Below are 13,258 nucleotides of genomic sequence, written 5' to 3' on the forward strand. Positions count from 1 at the left end.
TTTCATGTCTTGCCTTTGACGTTCCCTTAAAATTTTCCTCTTTTATGGCAATTAGCTTATGATTTTCATTGTTATTGCCGATACAAACCAGCTGCCCGTAGTTTTTCCCCCTAATGGTACACGTATGTAATTTATGTGGACAAAAAGTAAACAACTTTGTCATTAAATGGGTAATGGACTAGCTGGCAAAAAGGGAGAAACGTCGAAAAGTTCTCCTGAAAGTATTGCCTAAGCTGTCGTTCTCCCAGATTGCTTTTCCTTGGCGTTTCCAGCGAATTCAGCAAACTTTTGGCGGGGCCCACTTAAAACTTGACCACTTAAAAGTTGCCCGGAATGCATAATACCATTTAAAAACCTCCAGCCACCTGGTGTCTCTCGAGTGTTTCTTGGTTATTTCTCTGGAATTCCTCTGGGGACAACGACCTGCTGGCACATTAACAACTGCCTTGTAACGTTCAATTACAATAACTAATTCGCAGCTAATCCGGTAGCCTGTTTCCGCTCTAATTGGCCAATGTTTTCGCAGGGAAACTGAAAATCGGAAAGGTGAAAATGGAAAAGGCTGCTCTTTTTGCACACCTTTTGGGCCAACTCAGAACACACTCCTTGAGTGCGTAAGCGTGTTAGTGTCAAGCGGCTTATCTATTATCATTTCGTTGAATTTTGAATGGGCTGGGCGAGAGCAAAGCAAACCTTTGTCTGTCGCTCGTCTGGGGCTTCATTACGCTTGATTTCTTGTGCCCCAACAAGGACACACATCCTCCCAGCCGAGGCACACGGCAAAAGAGCTCTTTGTTCGTCCTTCCTTGGCAAGGAGCAACTCCTCGGCTTCCTCGTCCTGGCGTTATAATGCCGTTGGTTCTGGCCGAAGTCATATGACTGCTGCACTGAGGGGAAAAAGTTGTGAAGGTCATATATAATGATATTAATAATATCCGAACCAACAAGATATATATTTCAGATCTTTAAAAAGATATCTTTGGAGACTTGAAATCTCATTAAATAAACCGAGAAGTATGCAATACAATCCAGTACTCTCTGTTTCTACAGGATGACGGACTTAAACTTTATCGTAGCATACTTTTAGACACGAACCCAGTAATGCCCTAATAACCTTTTTTAGGAAGTGTTGTCTCTTAAGAATTTATGTATATTCAACAGAACCCTTTTAAAGCCCAAATTAAATTTTCAGTATTTTGTACTAGTGCACATACCCAAACAAAGAGTCCCAAGAAGGCGTTCTCTCGTCACTTTTTCGACCTGTAAGTGCAGGGACGGACATTCGAGCAGCGTGCCGACGACAGGATGTGGTCACAGGATGCGAGCAGTGTGCCCAAGGACTTGGAGCTGCAGTCGAGTGACCAACCCAATGACTGACACCACTGTAAACAGCCGAGGGCTGAGGAGAGGTCCTAGGTAAACACACAGTGCCGGCCACATAATGAACTGACTGCCAGGCGGTGGGGTGGCACACCTGTCCTTTCCCCTTGCCACGCTCCACCTGTTGACTAAGGACCTTCAGTTGGGCTGTAGCACAAAAGCGAGCAACACTTTTTGCACATTTACCAAGTTTATGCAATTTACACAAGCCCGTCAACAGTCACACGTCTCGTTGGGTTCCCCTTTCCCCGCTTTTCCTGTTTTTCCCGCTTTCCGCCTCTGCCATTTTAGACCCCTTTAAGCCATTTAAATGCCCTACTTCCCGGCCCCACCTAGCCATTCTGCTGCCTTTATGCACACACTGTGCTGACCACAAGCGTTTCGGTCTGAATAATTGACCAACAGACAAAAGCAGAAAAAACGAAATAAAATGGCAAAAATATATACAAAAAGTGCTGAAAACAGCGGGACCACAGCAAAGCGAAGCCGGACAGGGACTGCAAAAAAAAACAAATGAATAAACAAAATTTATGAAGCGCAACCACAGAGTTAAGCGCTGTCCACCTCGTGATTTAAACTTGGCTAACGACGGTGAAAAATCCCTTCATATATCACTGCCGAGCATAACCAAAACCATATGTTATTGTCCCATCTAGACTCATCAAATTTATCCAGCAAGGTGTAAGAGGAATTTGGTTAGCACACTCAGACCAGCAAGAGCTAAGGCTTAATTAAAAATATTCCAGTCAAGTTTGGTTTCCTTTGACAAATTTTCGTTTGTGAATTCAGGGACAATTTATTTATATATTTTTTGGCAAGAGTAATGTAAGGAAATTTAAATTAAATCATTCAATCACAACCTTTACTAGGTACCTGATATTCCAATTTGCGTTTTAATTTAAATAAATTAAAAACAAATAAAGAAATGATACATAAAATACTCATACTGTTTTATAAATATTAATTTTACATAGATTATTATTCCAAGAAGTTAGTTTATATATAACATGAATTTAGCCAAGTAAATTGAATTTGGCCTCGAAAAGGTGGCCAAAAGCACTTCAAGGCCAGTAATGAAATCCACAAAATATATTTCCGCAAAATAAATAAGTTGAATTGCTTCTCACTCACCCAAGAGCAACTAAATTCATCGAATTTGTCCATCAGGTGTACAAATATTGCAGGTAAACATATTTCTATCTCATATTCGGACAGTTGATAACAAAAGGACCTCGGCCAGGCACGTAACTAATTTATTTATGTATTTCTTAGTCGCCGCATTCACACAAAGGACCCTCGACTGCCACTTTTTCCATGTCCTGGCCACAGGCACATTAGCCGCAACGGATGTTGGCCTTTTCATGCTCAGTTGGGCACAAAGGAGCGGGGTTTCGCCCTTCGCAAGGAGAGAATGTTTTGGGGCAAACAAGTGGGCAGTCCAACTGACCGAAATGTCAATAAATTCATATGAAGTTATCTCTTCCAGACAGCTTAATGCGTTTTTTTATGGCCTAATCTACAGTCAAATTTTTCTGCCGCTTCGCTCGAATGGAATCCAAGTCCCAAATGGCTCCATAGTCAAATTCACGGACTCACCTCGTTCAAAACGTTCAATCGTTCAATCTGCAAAGAGAGGGAAGGGAGAAAAGAGTGGGGTTCAATCATTGGATTATTAGAAAGTGGCAAACATCACCCGGAGTATCTATGGCAACTATCCCGAATACCAAATCGCTATCCCTAACCCATATCCCACATATGCTGACTGCTGCTGTCGGCCATTTGATGAACCCAATAAGGGCAAACACGAAGTGCCACTCAGGCCCAAAATGACAGCCCAAAATGCTGAATAAAATTGAAGGGCCCGGAGGCCCAGGGCCTTTCAAGAAGTATCTTGTATTGAATCTCGGCGACCCGGGATGGTACAGCACATAAAAAAGATTAACACCGGCCTGGGCAAAAAGTGGGTCAGAGGGTCGTGTTTGACATGGTTGATTCGGGATATGTTTGCCTAGTCACCTGACTCTGCAATGTTTATTTCAGGACCCCCACCCAAATGACTCCACATATATGTATCTGCCTCTGCAATTGCATTGCATTTCGGCTGTTGCATTATTTATAGAATTTCGTGCTTTATTTTTTATGCCCTGGCATACGTGATTTTGCATAAATTCCCCACCTCCACTCCACATTCGGTTTAGTTTCCCTTTTCTTTCCTGTTTTCAGTTCCCTTTTTCCACTCCGGATTTGCATTCGCCGCCGTGCACATGGAAATCGCTGGGGCCCCGGATCCGGAGTCCTTTTATTATTTATGCCCCGGCTGCCGCAGCAGACAAAAATTGCTCGAATAAATGTACTGAAAACGAAAGGCGATAATAAATAAATGGGAGCCCAATAAAGATTGAGCGATACTTTCGGAGCATCGCAATTAAGGAGCCAACTTTAACCCATTAAAAGCTTAAGCGTATTATCTTTAAATGCCATGGAATTCAAGAAATTTGAATGGGTTGCAGGGACGAGGTAGAAGGTTTAAGCGAATGTTTATCTACTAGAGAAAGGTGAAAACTAATGCAAGCCAGCATTATTGAGCAAGTTTAATAACCAAATATTAAGAACATAGTGACTTACAACATTTTTATAATTATTTAACCAACTGATGTCGAAATATTTACAGACTTTCTTGGCAGCTCTGATAAAAAACAGTTGTCTTAATGACTTAATTCAGCTTCAAAGATATCTTAAAAAACTTACGGGCCTACAAATTAATGATATCAGCATTTTCTGACAGCCCGCATTTCTTCTTCTATTTTCGTTTATCTTTGCTTAAATAATTCACTCTATTTAAAGACATTATCACTGTTTTAACAATCAATGAATGAACTTTACGGGCATTTTCCACTGTGGTCTCATCAATATTAATAACCTTTCTTGTTCCTATCGATAGTAAACTTGAATTGACCCATTATGCTTTCTAGGGTTAATGTATTCCTCGTTTGGCAGTAATTTTAGATCACTTTACTGACCCTTTCAGATGCCCTAAACTAATAAGACTCGCACATCAGCTGGGGTTAAGCAGGTTATTCGAGTGTTGTGCCAACACTTGCAGGTGTTGGCCGGGCCAAATTAAATAACATACGGCGAGCCTGAACGCACGGGACAGACCCCCGGACACATGGGGGGGTTAAGGGTCCTGGATGGGGGCGTGTCGGGGGCTGTCTTCCGTGTTTATCAGCGCATAAATACTAAAGCAAATGTACTGTTAACTCGTATTTTCCACACAAAGTGTGAATGGAACCAGGTGAGGCGAGAGTGTGTTGGTTTTAGCCAGCACAACCGCTGAAAAGGAGAGCCCAACTTAAAGACAGAACGGAAAACTAGGGAAGAAACCCCATTGCTAAACCATTACGTAACCTAAAACGCGACCAAAGTTAAGGTACAAAACGCTGCGCTGGCTAACTGGAAAATTGTGTAAATAAACAGTATTAAATTTTCCGCTTGACGGCTAATAGAACGGCGGACGGACACGCAGCCCCAGTTGCTGCCGCAGAGTATCGATTCCCCCGGAAAACTCGATGCCTCGAGGGGACGCGACTGCCAGATGATATAGCTGAACTCTACTCCCAACTAAATTTACAACAACTTAAGCCATAAAAATTGAAACGATAGCCGTAAAAATAAGGCTACATTGGAGGACTGCACGGGGAAAAGATCCATTACCATAAGATGTGGTTTTCTAAAGAAGTAGAGGTTTATAACTTAAGAAAGGGTTTTGAATTGAACAGAAAAATCAATCTATCATCAAATCTTGTTAATTTATTACAATATTTTGGAATCTTGATATTTAACTTATTATTTTGTGAACTTAGCAATTTAAAATATTGTTTTAGATCTTTAATAGTCAGGAAAATCCTAAGCATTTCTCCCTGTGTAGCTCTCGTACACCCTTCCCTCCTTCAATTTCTATATATTTCCGTATTCTCGGCTTGCTATCTGCTACCCAGCAGGCCACGGGGTGGGCGTCCTTGGGGGGATGGGGTTTTTAAGGGGGCGTGGCAACTGCTGATGCTGCGTCTTGGTTGGGCGCCACTTAACGCCACTGACAGCAGGTCTCGTTCCCGTTTCCCCATTCTCTGGCCCATGCTAAAGTTCATTGGGGGCCAACAGTTTTCTTTTCCTTTCGCTTTCCCATGTTGTTTTGCTCAAGAAGAGCACGGCATTTTCGTAACTTTCGTGGCACGGAGCAGACGAAAAAGTTTTCCCCTATGTGGCTATGAGGTCGAGTTGCCAGATGAGGCAGAAATTCTCCGTACACCCAAGCTCTTAAACTCTTTTTCGCAAGTGACGTGTGAAGGTGTTCGCTGTTCCGTCTTAATTTGCCGGGATGCTAAGAAAAACATGGTACAGAAAACTCTGGAAGGTAAAGGCATCTTGAAAAGGAATAGCATAATTAATAGCGACACTCTAGTCACTTATGGGAAAATCAGCTGAGAGACGAAAAATTAGATTGTCATTTTAGTAGAATAATAGAAGTGAAATATATGTATTTATTCAAAAGCAGCAAAATACATTTAAGGTAAAATTTATTATTACACAATTTTCATTCTAATCTCCTAGATAAAATGAAGTTAACTTTACATTACTTTTATAATTCGTAAGAATGCTCTTGTATCTGTTTAAAATATAAGCGTACCTCTCATTCTAAAAATAAAATACCATTTTAAGCAATGTTCACTGTAGCACATAAATTTAAATCAGGCCCATCTTGTCCAATTTTTGCAGCTTGCTTTTGGGCGCAAGCACTCGCATAAAGAGAGAGGGGCTTTCACCCTCTGCCACACACACACACCCACACTCACCCACACAGGCGCACTTGAACAGCCAGCTCTTCAGACACGCATATGCAAGGACTTAGTTTTAACCCGGGGCTATCAAATCTTGTAGCTGACATTTATGCGAGTCTAAGTTCTATTAACGTACTCCCACCAAACTCTCTCGCCTGCACGAGTGTGTGTGTCTGTTTCCCCTGCCATTCAGCAGCTGCAGCAGTGTGTGTGAGTCTGGCAGTGTGTGCGTGTTGACATTGATTGCGTGCGTGTTGCTGACAGTTGTCCGTACAAGCTTAATGGCTGTGCGATTTTAATTGAATAATATGCAAGCCCCTGAGCCGAGCCCCAATCCCCTGTGCTCCGAACCACATCCCCGTGGAGTCCCCGAAGGACCTCCTCCAACCCTCCCCGCCAGGATAAACAAAGACGATCCCAACCGGAGTCGGAGTCATCGGGGTCTCGTGCTTATGACATGGGCCATGTTTACTTGGACTCTGACTCGGCCTCCCTCCCTCTTCTCTCGGCCTTCTTGGCCTTTACTAGCCGTGTCCCTGCTGGCCAAGATTTAGTAGCGCCATAATTGTCAATGGGCCATTAGGACGATGTCCTGGATGTCCTCCTGCCCCCTGTGGTTTTGTCAATCACTCAGCCGTAAGCCTCAGAGATGGCAGCGTGATAGATATTATTATTACTACTTTGGTACACTAGGAATAATCACCGGATTTATGTGCTATTAATAGGGCTTTTACAGATTTGTGGAGGGAATACCAATCACTACGGTTTTGATATCATTTATGAAGGTGCCTAGAAGTATGCAACAGTATACTTTGATTGCGGAAATCCGATCAATTAATTTCGAAAGGCAGTTTATTTGCTTACTGAAGCATACTTTTAGACACTTTTTAAATATATTTTTAAAAAGATTACTAGTTTCTTAGAAGAAGTAAACATGGTTTAAAGTAATCCAAAGGAGATTGGTTTCTAAGGATCAGTTATTGTGTTAAAGACTGTTTAAGTCAGTTCCCTACATTTTTCCCAGTGCAGAGTCATAATTCGAATCACAACTTTTGCCACGGTCACGCACTCATCTTTGATTCTTCGATTATTATGAAGTTGGCCTGGCCGGACAGCCTGCTCCACATATTTTTATTGACATCGGGGGCAAACAAAGCGGAAGTCAACTCCACCTCCATCCTCAATCTTCCCAATCCTCATCCCGATTCCATTATTACTCGAACTTTGCGGACGCGTGCGGAAATTATGCTCGCATGAAAAATCGATGAATTATTGTATTTAATGTATACACGGCTCGTCTCGGTCCCTCGTATTATTATGAATTACTGCCGGACCAGCGACTTTGATCTGACAGGTCATGCGTTAAAGTTGACTTTGGATGCCCGACACAGGCATTCCAATTAAAGCTCGCCCACCCCCCGGGCAAATATTTGTGATGTTTGTGTTTCGGGAGCCATAAATTAAATTAGATTTCAATTAAATGGTTGTGGCACACAAATATCGAAGACAATTAGTGGCTGCATACTTCCGAGCCGGCCTAATGTCGCAAATTGAAGGCGGGTGACCCCGACTCGGGGGAGAGATCACAGGCCAAGAAATTAATTCAAAGCAAAGTCCTTGGCACACAGAGCACAACTTTCACAAAAGACAGATGCAGTTTGTGATGCGACTCCTCACGTTCGAAGGCATGAGCCAGCAGAAATGTCATTCGGATGGCAGCTCAAAATATGCAAAAATAAAGTAAGAAAATCCAGGACGAGGGGCCACCGTCGACGTGAACATGTAGAAAGAAATTGAAAACGGAAGGAAGCACAAAACGAAGAAAGCAGGAGCAAAAAACAAACAAGCGCCTGACATGCAAAACAGGCAAACAAGCAGCGAGGCTCGAGGGGAAAACGTGGGTGGTTGGGTGGGTGGCTGGGTGGAAATGCTTGCGAGTTGGGGTCACCACCCAGCAGGGAACAACTGAAAATGCGCTGATAAGCGAGGCGTGCTCACCGGAAGCAGCAGCACTGTACGGAGAAAAATCCTACCGAAATTGGGGAGTTTTTCAGCGGGTTTTATGTATATTCAAATGGACTAAACCAGCAAGTTTCTTGGTGAATCAAATTAGAATTCTTCGACATCTTAAAAGTAAAGAGGAATTTTATGAGCTAGCATGTACCGTTTTAAAGAACATATTCCATATCTAAAGCTACGTAAAAAAATCATGGAAACCTTTAAAAAATTATTAAAACATTTTCTATAAATGAGCTACATTTAAAATAAAATATATAAAATTAAATAAACTGCTTAGACCTGAAATTTGCTTACAGTTCTATTGCTTTTGTTAATTAAATTGAGGTCCCTTTTCAAGCTGAAAAATGTTGAGTACATCAGAAAAATAAAGACAAATTTATGATGCCTTTAAATTCTTTTCCCTCTGTGCATCTGCGAAATAAAAGCAAAAACTAGAAACAAGGAGGCAAGTAACAGCGAGGGAGTAAAAGATACCAGATAGACAGAAGCACACATTGCGAGACACCGAAATGGGGGACTGACAAAAAATTGAGTAAAGTGCCCATCGTCGAGGCTCATACCCTCACCCTCCTCAAAAATAAACGAAAAGTAGACAAGGACACCCTGAATGGAGACTACTTTCAGTCTGCTTAGCATAACTTAAACTTTTCAAATGTTATCCCAGGATTTGCCCAACCCAAGGTGAACCTTGCATGGACATATCAATAAAGCGATTTATCACGAATTTTCAGACATATAAGTTTATGTGGGAACGAGAGGGTATAAAATGTATTTATCTATTGTTATTTAAGAAGCTTTAAAAGTTGTATTTTTGTTACAAAATAACTAAGGAAATCGTAAAGGAATGTATGGACTTGATAGTGAATGCAAGTGAAAATTTAGTAAAAAATTCAAGTTTTTCACTTTTAAAGCACCTAGATCGAACTAAATTTTCGCGAAACCATTTCCCTTTGATACCTTTAAGCCCCCGAAGCATTGAGACTTGAATTCAGGCCAGGGAAGCCCAATTTGCCAGGTAATTTCATTGTGTGTCTGGGTTCCATTCAAACTGAACCGCAGAGCAATTAGACCCGGATTTTGTATAGAGCATTGCGAATAAAGCGCACGTAAAACGGCGCGAATTCCTAAATAGCAGAAGGGCATTCGTTGGGGGGACTTGGCAGGACTTTTGGGCGTGGGTTGATGGGCGATGGGTGAATTTGGGGTGGCTGATGCACAATGAGAGGCTCGGAACAAGGACAGCAGCCGCAAGCTAAATGTCGTCGCAAGTGCGAGTGCAACAGACCTCGTCGGAATGCCAAGTCTTTCGGCCAGGTGTCCTCCCCACGGTGCCCGTTTTTAGGAACGCGCCTGGCACGCGCCAATTGATGCGTTGAATGCTCATAACGAGCTGTGGTGCACTGAAAAAGTCGAGGCCTTACGAAGGTTTATACTTTAAAAACCAGAAATCATATAAACAAACATAATACAAATAATAACAATAATTTTATTTTTGCATTAGCATACCACTCCCCAAGTAATTTTATTGAAACCAACTTCAGAAAATCCTTAAAGGTGTCCCCAAAAGTTTCTAGAGTTTTAAGAATCTTTTTGAAAAATTTCGAAAAGTATGCAATGAAAATAAAGTCGTTTTTCGGAATGAATCCATCCACTTACGGACTAAAAATATAGTGTTGCATACTCTTAGACACCATTTGAGTTACAGCACTGATTAATGGTCAATGTTTCCCGATAAAAAGCTATGTTGACCCTGAGTACCTAGAAGGTGTGTGCATATTTCCCGAGTGCATCAGGTGAGTAGTGCTCCTCGGGCCAGTTGGCATGTTGGGCGGGTGTCGCTGAAACAATGCTGAAAATCAATAAAAACCATTAAAATGCAGCCAAGGCTGACGGCAACCAAGGAATGTGAAGTTCAAGCAGCAAGGTTGGAGGCAAAACGGGGGATCCATACTTTCTGGTTGCGTGATTGGAGTTACCCATGGAGTTTGGCCCTCTATAAATAGAATCCAATGGCATAATTGGCGACGCTGCGGTTTGCCTGCCAAATCGATGCCAAAAAAAAACAGCGAACAAGGTCGTGGGTAAAAACGGCGTTGAAAATTCAGGACAAAAAATACATTAAATTTATGGCATGGAGCTTGTCGAGCTGCATGAATTATGTGCTAGGAAACCTGACGACGCACACGAATGCAAATCGGAAACTAAATTCGCCGGAGATTTATGTGACACACATACTGAAGCCGCAAAAACAAGCGAGGAGTAAGCTGCAAACTTTCCACAGAAAAATTACTAAAATTTAAAATTTAATGGCAATAAAAGGAAAGTTTTACCACTTCCGAGAGGCGACTGGTGAAAAACTTATCAAACTCGCTTCCTGTGTGGAAAATTTAATACTTTTTCCACATCCCTCAGATGAAAAAGTGAAAATTCGTGTTTGCATATTCAGATCTCGGGCACTCCGACCATTCGCACTGACCACAAAATGCATTCGATTAATAAATAAAGCCAATTTGCATACTCAAAGCTGTGGAATGCATACATATACGGTAAAGTCGCCTGTATCCGTATCTCTAAACCATGAAGCCCATCAATCATGCAGAATGTTTTGGCCATTTCACATGCCCCAGCCGGATATACACTCTAATATGCATAGACAATATTCAGATACTGAAAAGGCCAACTTTTATCGGCTCTCGTCACCGAAACAGCGGAGATATTTTTATTGAGCCGGCGCTTAAATTAATTGAAGAAATACATATCGCATATTTGGGCCAAACCGTGCATAAAGATTATGTTCGATTGATAAGGCTGGCGAACGAAAACAAATTGAACAGCAGGCCAGCCAAAATGCCAGTCAGCTTTTCGACTGCTAGATACCGCAGACTAAAATGTATTTGCACTTTAGCCCAGTTAAATTTCCAACCAAATAAGCCCCGGGTATATAAACTCATTGCACAGCTTATTAACCCAACAAAATGCCGGGTTTATTTCTGTGCAAGACCCTTCAGCGAAATGCAAGCCAACTTTTAGCTGCGGAAAATTATCTGGGAAATTGGAAAATGCTGCGCGAATGTAAACAATTTGTTAAGGCCAAATAATGGCAACAATATCACTGTTTTATGAGCGCGAATAAATATTTTCACACTTGGTATTTATGCGATTTAACCATTAAATGATTGAATGGGTTAATGGCTTCCCCGACAGCCCGTGTAAACAATGCCCAGGGTCCAAAAGTTTTCCGCATCAACGCTGATGGGTAATAGTGTTTGAATAAATCATTCTGCAACTGCCATAAATAGTCAACCCATAATTGTTGGCACGGAATATTTATAAATAGTTATTCGTTTATTTTTGGCACTGTGTCGTCGACTTTTATCCAACCCGTTGGCAACGGATAGCGAATTGGTCGCGGTTTTCATTGTTCGCCGTTGCCGATATTACGCATACGCCGCGTTCGCTCGCAGCCGATAAATAAGTAATTAAAGCGCCTAAATAAATAATTACGCCGACATTAGTGTCGGCAGTGGGCGTTGTCTGCATGGCGAAACCAGCAGCCAATCTGCAATATTATCCCCATTAAGCCTCATCCCAGAAGCTCCTCAAAAAGCGAGAGGAATATTAATGCATGGAATAACAAGTCAGCGGAAAAGATTTTCAGATACCCTGGAAAAAATAATAGTTCCTTTTGATCTATTGACTTATTAAAATAATATTGTTAATTAAAATAATAATTATCTCTCTTTGTGTTATAAAAACGGATGAATATCAAATCAATTTTAATTTACTAAATACAAACTAGGTTTGGTGTTAAAGAAATCATTTTCCTTTAAGAACTAATATATATTTAACTTCAAATTAGCCAAGAACTTAAAAATCGCTGATACCATTAGTGCCTGTATAGCTAGTATATCAATGTGGGTGGTGGGTGGTCGAGCATTACAGCCAGCAAATAAACACATTCCATGGGCGACCAGCACATAGGGTAATTTTGCACTTAAGGCCAAACAAATCACAAAGCCATTAATTTATATTAACAAAATCTCGGCTGAGCAGTTCGGAAAGTCGAGAGCTAAGCGCCGAGATTTGTCCAGCGGAAAAAAGAACCACATAGGGGCCTTTTGATAGGGAAGAAGAAGCCAAGTAAAAGCAAAGACTGCGAAACACAAATAGAAAAAGAACCGGCCACGAAAATGTGAGCTTATCAGTAACGTAATTAAGCAGCGATAAAGCGCCGCCACGCCCCCGACCGCCCCCTTTTCACCTCATTTCGGTTTTCTTTTTTTTTGGGGGGGAATGATGAGTCGGACGAGCGATAAGCACGGGCCTTCTTTTCTCTCTGTTTAGCCTCAACGAGCATAGTTTATATCAATTTAGATTTGAATTTAATTTATTTACACAGCACCATGTGTGAGCGGGGGTGTTTATTTTCGGCTGGATGGTCAGCGGTGATAGAAGCGTTAGTCACCAAGAGATGACGATAAAGAGCTGCACTTTTCGAGGTAGTTTTCCACAAAAAATAATATTAGTTCATTTAAAATGGTGTCTATAGCGAACACCAAACAGATACTTTGTTATGTCAAATTAGATTTTAGTTTATTTTCAAGTTTGTGTACCCCTCTAGATATATTTTTAATTATATCCAAACTATCAATTCGTACAAATCCTTGAATACAATTTATATTTCATACCCTACAACTCTTGTCTATAAATTCACACAGATTCTTATTTATGGGAATAAGTTAACTGGCTATCAGCAAGTACTTGAAAACTTTTGCTTTCTATTATAACTTTGGCTGAAGAAAGTAATTATGACCCAGTTTCATAAATGATGTTGAAGATACAACAAGGGGAGAGATAGAAGCTAGACAACAACAATTACCGCGTCATTTAAACTTTGTTCCGGAAAAGCCATCAGAAAATTGTTATGCATAGTGCTGGTAGAGTGTTTTCTCAAACTTAATTATTTCTTATTCTTTGAAGGAAACCCTATTTGAAATGCAAATGCAAGGGACATCTGATCG

At 41.2% G+C, this 13,258-nt stretch overlaps 1 protein-coding gene across 6 annotated transcripts in view; it reads right to left on the minus strand.

The window, feature by feature from the left end:
• LOC119562448 (5-hydroxytryptamine receptor 1) overlaps window positions 1–13,258 on the minus strand; it is a 54,425-nt gene that overhangs the window by 34,660 nt on the left and 6,507 nt on the right. For 3 of the 6 annotated variants that reach the window (XM_037875660.1, XM_037875650.1, XM_037875636.1), the window contains one exon: window positions 2,977–3,003. The exons of 2 other annotated variants lie outside the window; for them this stretch is intronic. The gene's annotated coding sequence lies outside the window, so the exon portion shown is untranslated. Of the gene's footprint in view, window positions 1–2,511; window positions 2,528–2,976; window positions 3,004–13,258 lie in introns of those variants that run through there. One more of the 6 variants, XM_037875667.1, reaches the window with a different exon arrangement.

Source organism: Drosophila subpulchrella, chromosome 3R (assembly GCF_014743375.2).
Source record: "Drosophila subpulchrella strain 33 F10 #4 breed RU33 chromosome 3R, RU_Dsub_v1.1 Primary Assembly, whole genome shotgun sequence".
Taxonomy (NCBI): Eukaryota; Metazoa; Arthropoda; class Insecta; order Diptera; family Drosophilidae; genus Drosophila; species Drosophila subpulchrella.